Source organism: Monopterus albus, unplaced genomic scaffold, assembly GCF_001952655.1.
Source record: "Monopterus albus unplaced genomic scaffold, M_albus_1.0 scaffold436.1, whole genome shotgun sequence".
Classification (NCBI taxonomy): Eukaryota; Metazoa; Chordata; class Actinopteri; order Synbranchiformes; family Synbranchidae; genus Monopterus; species Monopterus albus.
In genome coordinates this window covers 413,504-425,096 of record NW_018128316.1, presented here as the reverse complement: position 1 = coordinate 425,096, position 11,593 = coordinate 413,504, and the positions used below count along the sequence as shown (strand labels likewise).

Genomic DNA, 11,593 nt, shown 5'->3' with positions numbered 1-11,593 from the left:
TAGGCTATGATGAAACTCAAAGCCATGTGCAAACAGTGACAGTAGTGCAAATAATAACAAGAAGATTGTCAGGTGGTCAGCATCACCAGGGGCGTTAGTGATGATATGTATAATAGCTCATGAAATGTACATGGAGGAGTGGAGGAGCTGGAGGAAGTGTCTGGAGAGAGGGAAGTCTGGGCATCTTTGCTTAGACTGCTGCCCCCACGACCCGGTCCCGGATAAGCGGAAGAAAATGGATGGATGGATGGATGTACATGGACAGCAGTGCAAATGACCAACAGCAGCACATATGACATAAAAAAACAGCTTGTTTGTTGTCAGCCTGAGATTCACATATAATATGACGAAAAGGGGGAATGTATTGGGTTTGTGCAAACAGCAGGGGTAGTCTTTTTATGTTCTATGGTGGGTAACGGTCCAGGGGTGGGGGGGTAATGGACAGTGTTCAGCATCCTCATAGCCAGGTGGATGAAGCTGTTTGTAAGTCTGGTGGAGTGGGCCTGAAGACTCCGATACCTTCTCCCTGAAGGCAGGAGTCTGAAGTGGGAGTGTGCAAGGTGGGAGGTGTCATCAGCAATGTTGATGGCTCTGCGGGTGAGGCAGGTGTTAAAGATGTCCGTAAGGGAAGGCAGAGTGGTGCTGATGATTTTGCAGGCTGGCCCCGGTAGAAGGAGTGCATGATGGGGGGTGGGACACTGGCTCTCCTCAGTTTGCGGAGGAAGTAGAGGCGTGTTTGTTTTTTAAATAATCTTCAGACTTATCCATTGGGTCAGGAATCATTGCACTGTACAGCTGTTGTCATTGGCTGAACAGTTCTCCCAGTGTAGAGAAAACAGATTAGAAAGTTAATTCATTCATAACAAATAAGATTTAAGTTTAATGATATTTATACGAAGGAAGGGAAGGATGTTTTGACTGTCACCTAGAGCAGTGGTTCTCACCTGGTGTCACCCTGGGACCCACTTTCCAACCCACTTGTCAAGATCTTTTTATATTATTGCAGATGCTGTTGATTATGTTACATTGTACATGTTTGGAAACAATTTATGTCAGTGGGATTTCATACATTAACTGTTCATCTTTTGCATTGTGTTTTTGCAGTTTTATTTCAGCGATGGCAATCAAGTCACTGAAGTGAACTTAAAACCTCAAAAAATGAAATAAATTCATAGAAAGAGAAAAATACAGAGACAGAAATTAAAAAATAAGGACAAAGCAATGGCAAAAATGAAGGACGGATGAGGAACAGGCAGATTTCACACACAAAAGAAGAGCAAGGGGGAAATAAATAAAGATAGAGGGAGGGAGGGATGTTGTGGGTGCAGCTCTCCAGTTGGTGTTGCTATGGCCCTGCCCTCCATGTTCACTGAGCCATTTCCTGTTTTTGACCTGAAATCTTTATTTAGAGCCATCCCTCTTCTCTGCTCGGCAGATGAACACAGGACTAAAATCAGATCTCTGTTCACCACAGAAGCTACATATACACACATGCACAGAGCTAGCTAATGTGCCTGTTAGGCAAACTCCAGCTGATGGTTTGTTCAGGTTACACTATTTGTTTGATATCGATACATTGAGAATCCCTGTTGTTGTCTTTTATTATTTGACCAACATAACAATATGCTGTGCTTGAGCTGTACTGAGTCCCCTGTACCTTTTATTAAAAATCTCATGTCATACACATGTCATACAGCAAATAATGACTTATGGTCTGGTCACCAGTATCAGTGAAATTGCTATAAATAACAGCTCTAGTTGTTTGGACAAAATTAAGCTGCACAACTACTTGGTGTTGTGTTGAACTTTGAACACCTTTGACCAGCAAAGTTGCACTGTTGACCAACAGCAATCCATGTTGGCAGTGCTGACATTTGAAAAGCATGGAGGAACCTATTGTAGCTTATTCACTGTTTTGCACCATTCACTTTTATTTACTGTAAACTTCCTTTATTGGTACAGCTGTGAGCTAGGAGTCAATGGTACAAATACAATTTTTGAATTAACTATGTGAACTTATTGTCCGGTTAGCAACTAAGCTCAAGAGTCAGCAAGCTTGTTAGCTTGGTGAGTTTTTTTCCCCCCTTATAGTGGTAAGTTTTAGTGCACTATGAAAGCTGAAATGCTGCTTTCCATTCCGACATGAGAAGAAACTTATGACTGAGTTCTGTAAGGACAGAATTCCAGTAGATGGAAAAAGCACATGCAGCCTGTCTGAAGAGTAAGGAGACTTCTAGTTGGTGGTTCGACTCCCGGTCTCCCCGCATGCCTAAGTGTCCCTGAGCAAGACACTGAACCCCGAATTGCTCCCGGTGGCTTGATTAGCGCCGTTGTGTGGCAGCTGTCGTCATTGGTGTGTGAATGTTCTGTGTGAATGGGTGAATGGTGTATCATCTCTGTAAAGCGCTTTGGCCAGTGTAACACACTGTGGAAAATGCGCTATATAAATACAGTCCATTTACCATTTACCATATTGTGTTGGTGAGTGTATATCAGTGCACATCTGGGTGAGTGTGCAACAGGGGGCACAAACGGTCAAATTTTCTGCCCCAGGATGCTCCACTGGTGTTTTTGTCTGCATGGAACAGACTCTGCTGGGTTTTGTTTAAGAGTACTTAACACCACCCTGCCATCTGCTGCTGTGTAGGACAGGCATCGATAACCAGACAAACTCCATGACTCAGTTGCTCAGTTCTGTGACCACTCACCATTGTCATGTAATTGAAAGAATAAATTAATTATTCCAAGTGTTCAGTACATGAAAAACAAGAAGTTAATTATCAACAGAACTAAAAATCTCTGATAAGATACTTTTTGAAAGTATAATAAAAGTACTGGCAGGACATCTCTATAAAAGTCATGACAAAGAGAATATTGCTTCCACTTTAGTGTCAAAGTGTTGTTAATGTTTAATTAACACACAGGGAGGAAGAGAGAGAGATACAATGTTACAACGTAACACATCGTGGGGGGGCGGAGCAAAGTTGACGACGCATCTTCTCGGGGCAGCTGCTCGGTTTCAGCTTCCCCAGTTGCCTTCATGTGCTCCTCGTAAACCTACTGGCCTTAACAAAATGGATCCTGTCATGGCAGCAATCGTGCCTTTGTTACATGGTTAATAAAAGTAAACGAACTCTTAAAAACGTATGTGTATCTAGGAATTGCCTGCAGTGAGATTGCTACTTGCATATTTTGACTTAATGTATTACGGAGGACAGCTTTTAAGGAACTTCTCAGCACAGACCCTTTGTAAGTTTATCACAAACTGAAAATTGCATTCAGTTTACCTCTAGTTGCCGAAGTGTTGTATTATCTGAGTGACAGGTTCTGTTATCTCCGAATGTCTTCACATTTGGACTTGCCAGGTGTCGATATTGTTTACTTAAGTGCAACATTCACCATACATTCGCCCGTCTCATTAACTCGTTCCCCCTGCAGCTTGCTGTAACATGATGCCAGACTGTAATGAACGCTGTTGTTACATGCCAGCAACTAAGGGACATAGGCGCACGTGCAGCTTGCCTGCAGTGTCCTGCAGCTCGTGAAGGCATCAGCGTTCCTGTGACTGAGGCACTTTTCTCCTCCTATCAACGCCATTGTGTGAGTGTTTGCGCTAGCGAGGGTTCCTTGTGTTTTTTTTTTTTTATCAGTAGTCCACGGGACTGTTTAAATACCCCCATGTTTCTCTTTCAAACTCCGGCGGACCTCGATGTGGTAAGACACAGTTTCTGTCTTTCAAAAAGTCAACGTAAAACACGCCGAGGAGATATATTTCTTTTGGGCAACGTAACCCATTTCTCACGAATAGTAGACAGGGTGAATGGCAGTAGTGCGGTGGGTGGTTAAGTTTTCGTATTATATGCCTCTCTGCCAATACTTGTCCCTGCTGTACCTCCATCGACCCTGTAGCTCTGTATGCAAAAACATTCCGGTGTCAATACCCGAGGCAGTGGCCGCCACCTTCTAGTCTGTCTCTACGGAGAAAAGTGTCTGCTAAACTTTTTTTATACCCAAAATACATCGAATGCTTTCCCATAATACTCTCATCTGGTGCACATACTGCAATAGGCCCAACGAATAATGTTCAGTAAATGAATACTTGCATTTAGGCAATTCTAAATGTAAAAAGTAATGACCTAGATTATGTAGCTACATTCAGATGTGCGTTGGGGAAGTCTACATATTTGAGGATATGTGTTGTCAACAGCAGCACATAGATGGTAGTTCCATCGATTTCATTTGCAAGCACAAAACTGTAGCCAGTTCTAGGGAAAATACGTGCATTTTGCAAGCTTTGTAAACTACTAATTACTTCTCACCAGAAGAAGTTAAACTACAGCAATATATGACTAAAAAACTCAGGCAAGCAAAAATACAACTCAGTTGAGTGTATTTACCTGAGAGGAAGAAAAAAAAAACCCTGTCCAAATTAAAATTCACAGTGGCATTTCACAATGATGTTATATATTTTTTGTAAACAAATTTGGGGTTTGTATTCTCTAAAACAACTATCAAAAATATAGATATAAAAATATGAGCCTGTTGTGTTACTTGACAGTTTTGCAACATCTGACTTGTACAAACCTAACAACTAAAACAGTCTTGAACCTATACCTTTTAGACCATATGAACAGCTTAAACACTGGTCTAAACAGGCCTGTCTTTTACATCTACTTTTCAGAGCAGAATCTCTTGTTTATACGACACATCCTCATGCGCAATGTTCTTAACGAGAAGGCGGTTAGGGTTAGAGAAGCAATGGTAAAATTAAAATAAAAATATCATTCTTTTCCTTTTATGGTTGAAAATTATTTGTACTTGCAGGACTTAACTATCCAAAAAATGGCAAAAATGTAATTTAACTGCTTCAGTCAGTACACAAATTTGAAGCTACTGAAAATTGTAGTTTGCAGTTAGTTTACTACTCCCCAACACTGACTGTCAGATGTGGACAATAAAACAGTGTAAAAATACAAGTAAAAGTCCAGCATTCAAAATGTTACTTAAGTAAAAGCACAAAAGCATTACTATCAGAACATACTTAAAGCACTAAAAGTACACATATAGTACACATATTTCACATTCCTGTATATCATATTATTGTATTATAATGACTGGTGCATTATTGTGTACATCACATTTAATGTTGCAGCTGGTAAAGGAGGAGCTAGTTTTAACCTTCATATATATTTAATTTGAATTACTGCTGGGTAGCTTGTGAATTTTCCACCATAGATCAATGAGTTCTTATAATTAGACTGTATTTTTTGTATTAATCTGGTTCTGAAAAGTAACTAAAGTTAAATAAATGTGGTGGAGTAAAATGTACAATATTTGCCTCTTAAATATAGTGAAGTCAAAGTATAAAGTAACACAAAATGAAAATTCTCAAGTATAATACAGATACCTCAGCATTTTATTTAAGTATAGTACTTGAGTAAATGTACTTAGTTACTTTCTACCACTGCTGACTGTAGCCTACATCTTTTTGCTGACGAGTGTGTGAAGTGTGGTTTCTTATCTATGCCTTTAATCTGCTGTGAAGGGGTTGAAATGTGTTTTTGCACTGTCTCAGTCTGTTTAGCTGTTGTGGTGAGTGGAGGGGGCTCAGTTTCGTAACACGCACCACAACCCAGTGGTCTGGTCCCATAGTGACAGGACAACTTCTTCACATTGTCGCTACTGTGCACGTAGGTCACATCACAGGTTCTTACTTATAGACTCACTTTAGACCGCAGAGCATAGACAGATGTTATGCAGCTGTCTATACTCTAGATGAGCAGAGCAGGTGAGGAAGGGAAAGCCCTGTTGTTGTTGAGTGGAGAAGACCTCAGGAAGTCCCCAGACTTAGGATCCAGAATGCATTTTTTTAAATGGTGATTTTCCATTTCACCTTTTCTAGAACATTTCCAGCAACAGGAGACATAAGGCTGGGTAAAAGGCTTTTACTTTTAAGATGACCGTTTTGGTTGTTTTTTTAGAACCCAGTAGACCTTCCAATCCCTTAAAATGTGTCCCAGCTCTCTGCTGTTATTTTCAAAGTCAATACAATAGCAAAGAGCTGGAATGAATTTTTTGGTATTTGGAGACACAATAACAAAATAATTTTTAACACATATATATTCACAAGCATTGTTAGAGCGCCTTGGTTTGCATGGTAACAAACCAGAACCAAAAGTTTTGTCCTGTCACTCATCCTATGACAGGTGGATATAGCAGGCTACTATGCATACCTTTTAGTGGTGGGTCCATCTAAGTAGTAACAGTAATAACACTCCCAGTGCAGCAGTATGGCTTTAAATGTAGTAATAAGGGCTGTACTACAATGATAAGGATTATACTTAAATAATGCAGTAAAAATGATGACGTTTGCAGCTCTGAAGTTCTAACAAGGTGGATGCTGCTGTGATATGGTGTATGCTGCAGTAATAAGGCGGATACTACTGTACACCCAGTGACCAGACATAATGACACTGTAGGTTCTGAGGCTTTATCACTGGAAGTGTCAAGCTTTCTCTCCTGAAGAGGCTCAGTGGAAAAAGTGGAGCGCTCAACAGCATGTAGACATGTCTGCTGACCTAAATCTGCTCTCTTCTGCCTTTTATTTATAGACTTAAGCGTGTGTGTGTGTCTGTGTGTGTAAGAGGGAGTGAGTTAGTGAGTTTATATGTGAACACATTAATGGCCAGAAATTTGAAATTCACACACAGTTTTGTAAAAAGAGACATGATGCTGACCTCTTTGTGGACTGCACCTTTAACTACCATAACTAATATATCCCAACAGTGTTCAATGTAGGCCTACTAGCTGTGCAGAACTTTGATGCTTGGCTGAAATACTGTATATACTCAACAGCCCTGTTATAAATCCTGTGTTTATGGTCACTTTGGTTGCTGTAGTTTGAGATGCTGCTGAGTTGTACTGCATTATACTGAGAGATTATCCTAGTATTTTGTCCAACCCAATTGTGTCAAACACTGCAGCCTCACAAAAAACTGTTTGTACCTAATGAAGTGGCAAATGAGTGTCATTTCAGCGTGAGCTCAAAAAAGGATTTACATGTCAGCTGCTCTGTTGCTTTGCCCCTAACCTTTGCAGTATGTACTCCTGTGCACTACTTGTAATCACTGATCCCTCTAAGCTGCGCACTTGCACAATTGCGCACTGCTCCCGCATTCTCTGTGCACAGCAAATTTATGCAACGCATAAAATAAAATCCATCCTGAGCTATAAATAAAATAAACACATAATTTATTCTGTACCATTTTGCAATGCAACTCAGTGAGTGACAAGTGACAACAAGCGGTAACTACAGTAAAACAATGACTAACACTGTCTAGCCAATGATATGATGCGGTTTGCACGTATTTACTTACGCAGCCAATCAATGTCATTAACGCATTAGCGCTTTATGCATATGTGCCCCTGTTTTGCAGGTTAGCATATAGCTAACGGTGCAGCGGCGTTAGGAGAGGTAAATGCTGCTAAGCTAACCCCTTACTGTGATGAACCGAATGGGCAGTGGCACATCCACTCACCAAGCCAAAGTAAAAAAGAAATGAGGTTCTTTTAAGATGGAATGGCTGTCGGAGTATGTGCGAACAGAAGAACAAGAGGTGAAACTGGGTGAGATTTTTTCTTTTTCGAGTGAGAAAGGGCTGCTTTGCAAAACATGCTGCGAAGTCAAAGTAGCAAGTGCGTTTTCAGAGGGAAAAGTGTGGACTGAATGGAAGTTGGTCTACCTCAAGCGTCACATTCAGCAGAAAAGTCATTTGAATGCCGTTGGAATTAGACGAAGACGCAAGATGGGAATGGGGATCGGTACATTATTGCAGGAGAGTGCAAAAGATCAAGAGAAGAGGAATGAGCTGTCACACAAAAAGAAATCTGACCCCGAGCAAGTTAAAGTTCTCATGGCAATATTCTACTTGCCATCAAAATGAATGCATCAATGCTGTCGGTTCAACAAATCCACGATCACATGGCAAAGTATGTGAGTATACCAGAAAGCTGGCGAAGCAAAAATTATGCCTTTGAATTTGTGAACTCAATCAATGAGGTAGTGCAGAATGAGACGATGTTCAGTGTTAAAAATGCACCCTGGCATACCCTGATAGTAGATGAGCACAGACATAAGAGTGCACAAAATGCTAGTCTTATATATTAAAACAGGGAGGAAAATGACGTCAACTATAAAACTGTGTTCAGCAGCATCGTCCAGCTGACAGCATGCACTACTTACGATATTGCGCAGGCAATCACTTAGTTTTATTCCAAGCATGGACTGGACTTGCAGAGAATGGTGATGCTGACCTCTGATGGCACCTCAGTAATGCTCAGAAAGCACAATGGAGTTGCAGCTTTATTAAAGCGACAAATACCACACCTAACGGAACAACATTGCAAAGACAGCACCATCACAAAAGGTGTCAAGACTGCCATTCTAGAGGACCTGAAGCCCAGATACACTTACACACACACATACACACACACACATATATATATATATATATATATATATATATATATATGATAATGATAATGTTTTATTCAAAGTTATTGCTACATTTTAATGTTTAAAATATATTTTAAAAAATTGTTTTAATCAATAAAGTAAATTCTTCTGCTGGGTCAAGATGCAGCACCAACAGCAGCAGACACATCTCGTCCTCAAAAGAAGTCGGCAATGGCAGAGCTTTTTGGCGACACCTTTGCACAGAAGGACATGGGCAGCAAGGCTTTTGCTGACACCAACAAAGAGGAGGTGGCATCCTATGAGGCAGCAAGTGGCATTCCAGTCGATGGTGATCCACTGGCATGGTGGAAAAGCAATGAATGTAAATACCCTCACCTTGCCATAAAGGCAAGACGCCATCTTGCTGTGCCTGGCACTTCAGTGCCTAGTGAGAGGGTGTTCTCAACAGCAGGGGACATAGTTACAGCAAAGAGGTCTACACTCTCCCCAGAAAATGTAGACATGCTCATCTTTTTGAAAAATTGAAATTATAAACTCAGGTCTGTTCTTTTTTGATTTTTTGATGATGGGGACATAAACCGTAGTTTTTATTTCACTCTCCATGTTCAAAGTAAGAAGCAATACCTTAAATTGCATTTTAGGTTGTTTTTGTTTGTGTCCACAATAAGAAAATAATAATCATGCCCTATGCACCTTAATTTGTTTTTATATAATTGAGTGGAATGAGTCTTGCTTGAAGAATACTGCAAGAGAGAATCCAGTGATAACAGAGATCCAGTGGCAAATTACTGCTACAAAAAGCTGAGTGATTCAAAGTTCAAGGTTACTCTCACTGCTCTGGGAGATGTTTTGGGCAAGCTGGCACAACTCTGCCTTTCTTTTCAAAGACACAACCTGACTGTGATGGAAGGACACTGCTTTGCAAGAGCAAAGATTGAGAAGTTGCGTTCCCAATACTTGAAGGATGAGAAGGACGTTCAGTGGAGTGACCATGTCAAAGAGGTGATGAGGACCTCATCAGCTAAATACCAGTGAGATTACTCTTTTTATTCATAAGCTCTGTGATCACTTAGATGCTCGTTTTCCAGAGGATGAATTGAAGGAGTGGTCTGCATTTGATATCGAAGCATTGAGCTCAGACATTGGTTTTGAGTATGGATCAACAGACATTGCTATACTGGCAAAGAAGTATGAGGCCATTCTCCACCACCCACATTCTATGGAGGCCATTAACAGTGAATATGCTGAATTCAAGTACATAGTGAAGCAAAAACTTAAACAAGGGTCAATCAGCACATTCCCAGATATGGTGGCTGCAGCACTTAGATGTGAGGAGCTAAAGGAGATCTCACAGCTTGTGGATATTTGTGCTACATTTCAAGCATCCAGTGCAGATTGTGAAAGAGGTTTTAGTTTAATGAATCATATCAAAACAGCATCCAGAAATCGTCTTGAAGTGGTGCATTTGGACCAGCTGATGCGCATAAAGTCAAAGCAAGAAGCAGACGGGGCCATCAACCTGGACAAAGTCTACAACCACTGGAGAAGTGGAAAGGACACACGGGAAAAATAAGGTGAAATTTAAGTCCCCGATCAGATTTGTGCTTATTCTAGTGTCATTAATTAAGAATTTTCATTTATGGATATTAATCATTAAATGCTGTTACTAGATTATGAGTAGTAGAAATGCTAATAAAAACTGTGTAATTATATACAGTATTTAACAGACAAAGAATTATAGGAATTTACACTGTATCACATGCTTGTGCTACAGCACACATCTCACTGTGCAAAATGTGAATGTTTTAATGTGAACAAAATTTGATCTCTGAAAGGTGTACATCTCAGTTCTTCCAGAGCAGGATCCTCACTCTGACATACAAAATACTACACAGCTCATGAAAAACAAGATTTTTGTCTTTTTCATTGTAAGTGGGATCACTTATACTAAAAGTAATCTAACAGAAATTACTGCTGTAATTTGATTCTTTTAATAGGCCATGTAACTTGTTATGATCTCAGGTTTTGGACAGGTGTGATACTGGTGTTGCCACAGTGTGCACGTCTGGTGTTGCTCACAGTGGTCCAAGGAATTCTCAGGGAGTTTGTATGTATGCTCATACACATGAAAAATTAGGGGGAACATTGCTTGTAATGTTGGTGATCAGATCTGGAGCGTGTGATCAATCTTCTGTCTTTAACCTGCACTTTTTAATTGATGATGATTTTTAGTATTTAGACTGTTCATTCAAGTTAATAAAATTAGGATTATTCTCAAAATGGAATGCATTTATTGTTCACATAACTCAGGGACAAAGTCTTTCACTGCTTTAAGAGGCCCTTCAGCTCCTTAGTAATTTAAAGAACATGCGCTATTTGTTTTAAGTGGTTAAATCAAACTTGGGCCGGCCATGCTGACTCACATGCCACTCTCGCTTAATGGGATGCTAGATGTTGTGCAGTAGGAATGTAATATTTTTTAACCAGGTTTGCCATTATGTAAGAGATCATAGCTGAAATCCAGCTGACTTCTGTCATGTGAGTGTTTATGATCACTTCGAGAGGAAACATGCACATTTGTGGCATGCACACACATAGACATTGTTTTCAGCTACATGTTACGCTTATTTCTTATGGTTTGGGTGCTCCTCTGCCATCTATCCTTCCTAGTTCCATGGAATAACTTATGAAGATTTTTTTCAGCAATTTCAAAATAAGAGTGGTTTTAACATTAAGTTGCGGTCAAGTACACACACACATTCCTAGGGTAATGGGCAACTTTCTGTAGTTAACACATACAGTCAGGGAAAAAAATTATTTGAACCCCAGCTGATTTTGTAAGTTTGCCCACTAACAAAGAAATGATCAATCTACAATGTCAAGGGTAGGTTTATGTGAACAGTGAGAGACACAACAATAACAAAAAAATGCATTACAAAAAAAGTTACAAAGTAATTTGCATTTTCATGAATGAAATATATATTTGATCCCTTTGCAAAACGTGCTTTAGTACTTGGTGGCAAAACCTTTGTTGGCAGTCACAGAGGTCAGACATTTCTTGTAGTTGGCCACAAGGTTTGCACACATCTCAGGGGGGATTTTGACCCACTCCTCTTT

At 40.1% G+C, this 11,593-nt stretch overlaps 1 protein-coding gene across 5 annotated transcripts in view; it reads left to right on the top strand.

Moving 5' to 3' along the window:
- sertad2b (SERTA domain containing 2b) overlaps positions 1-11,593 on the top strand; it is a 62,550-nt gene that overhangs the window by 40,128 nt on the left and 10,829 nt on the right. Inside the window, exon 1 of one of the 5 annotated variants that reach the window (XM_020587041.1) lies at positions 3,002-3,249. The exons of 1 other annotated variant lie outside the window; for it this stretch is intronic. The gene's annotated coding sequence lies outside the window, so the exon portion shown is untranslated. 3 more of the 5 variants (XM_020587038.1, XM_020587037.1, XM_020587040.1) reach the window with 3 other exon arrangements.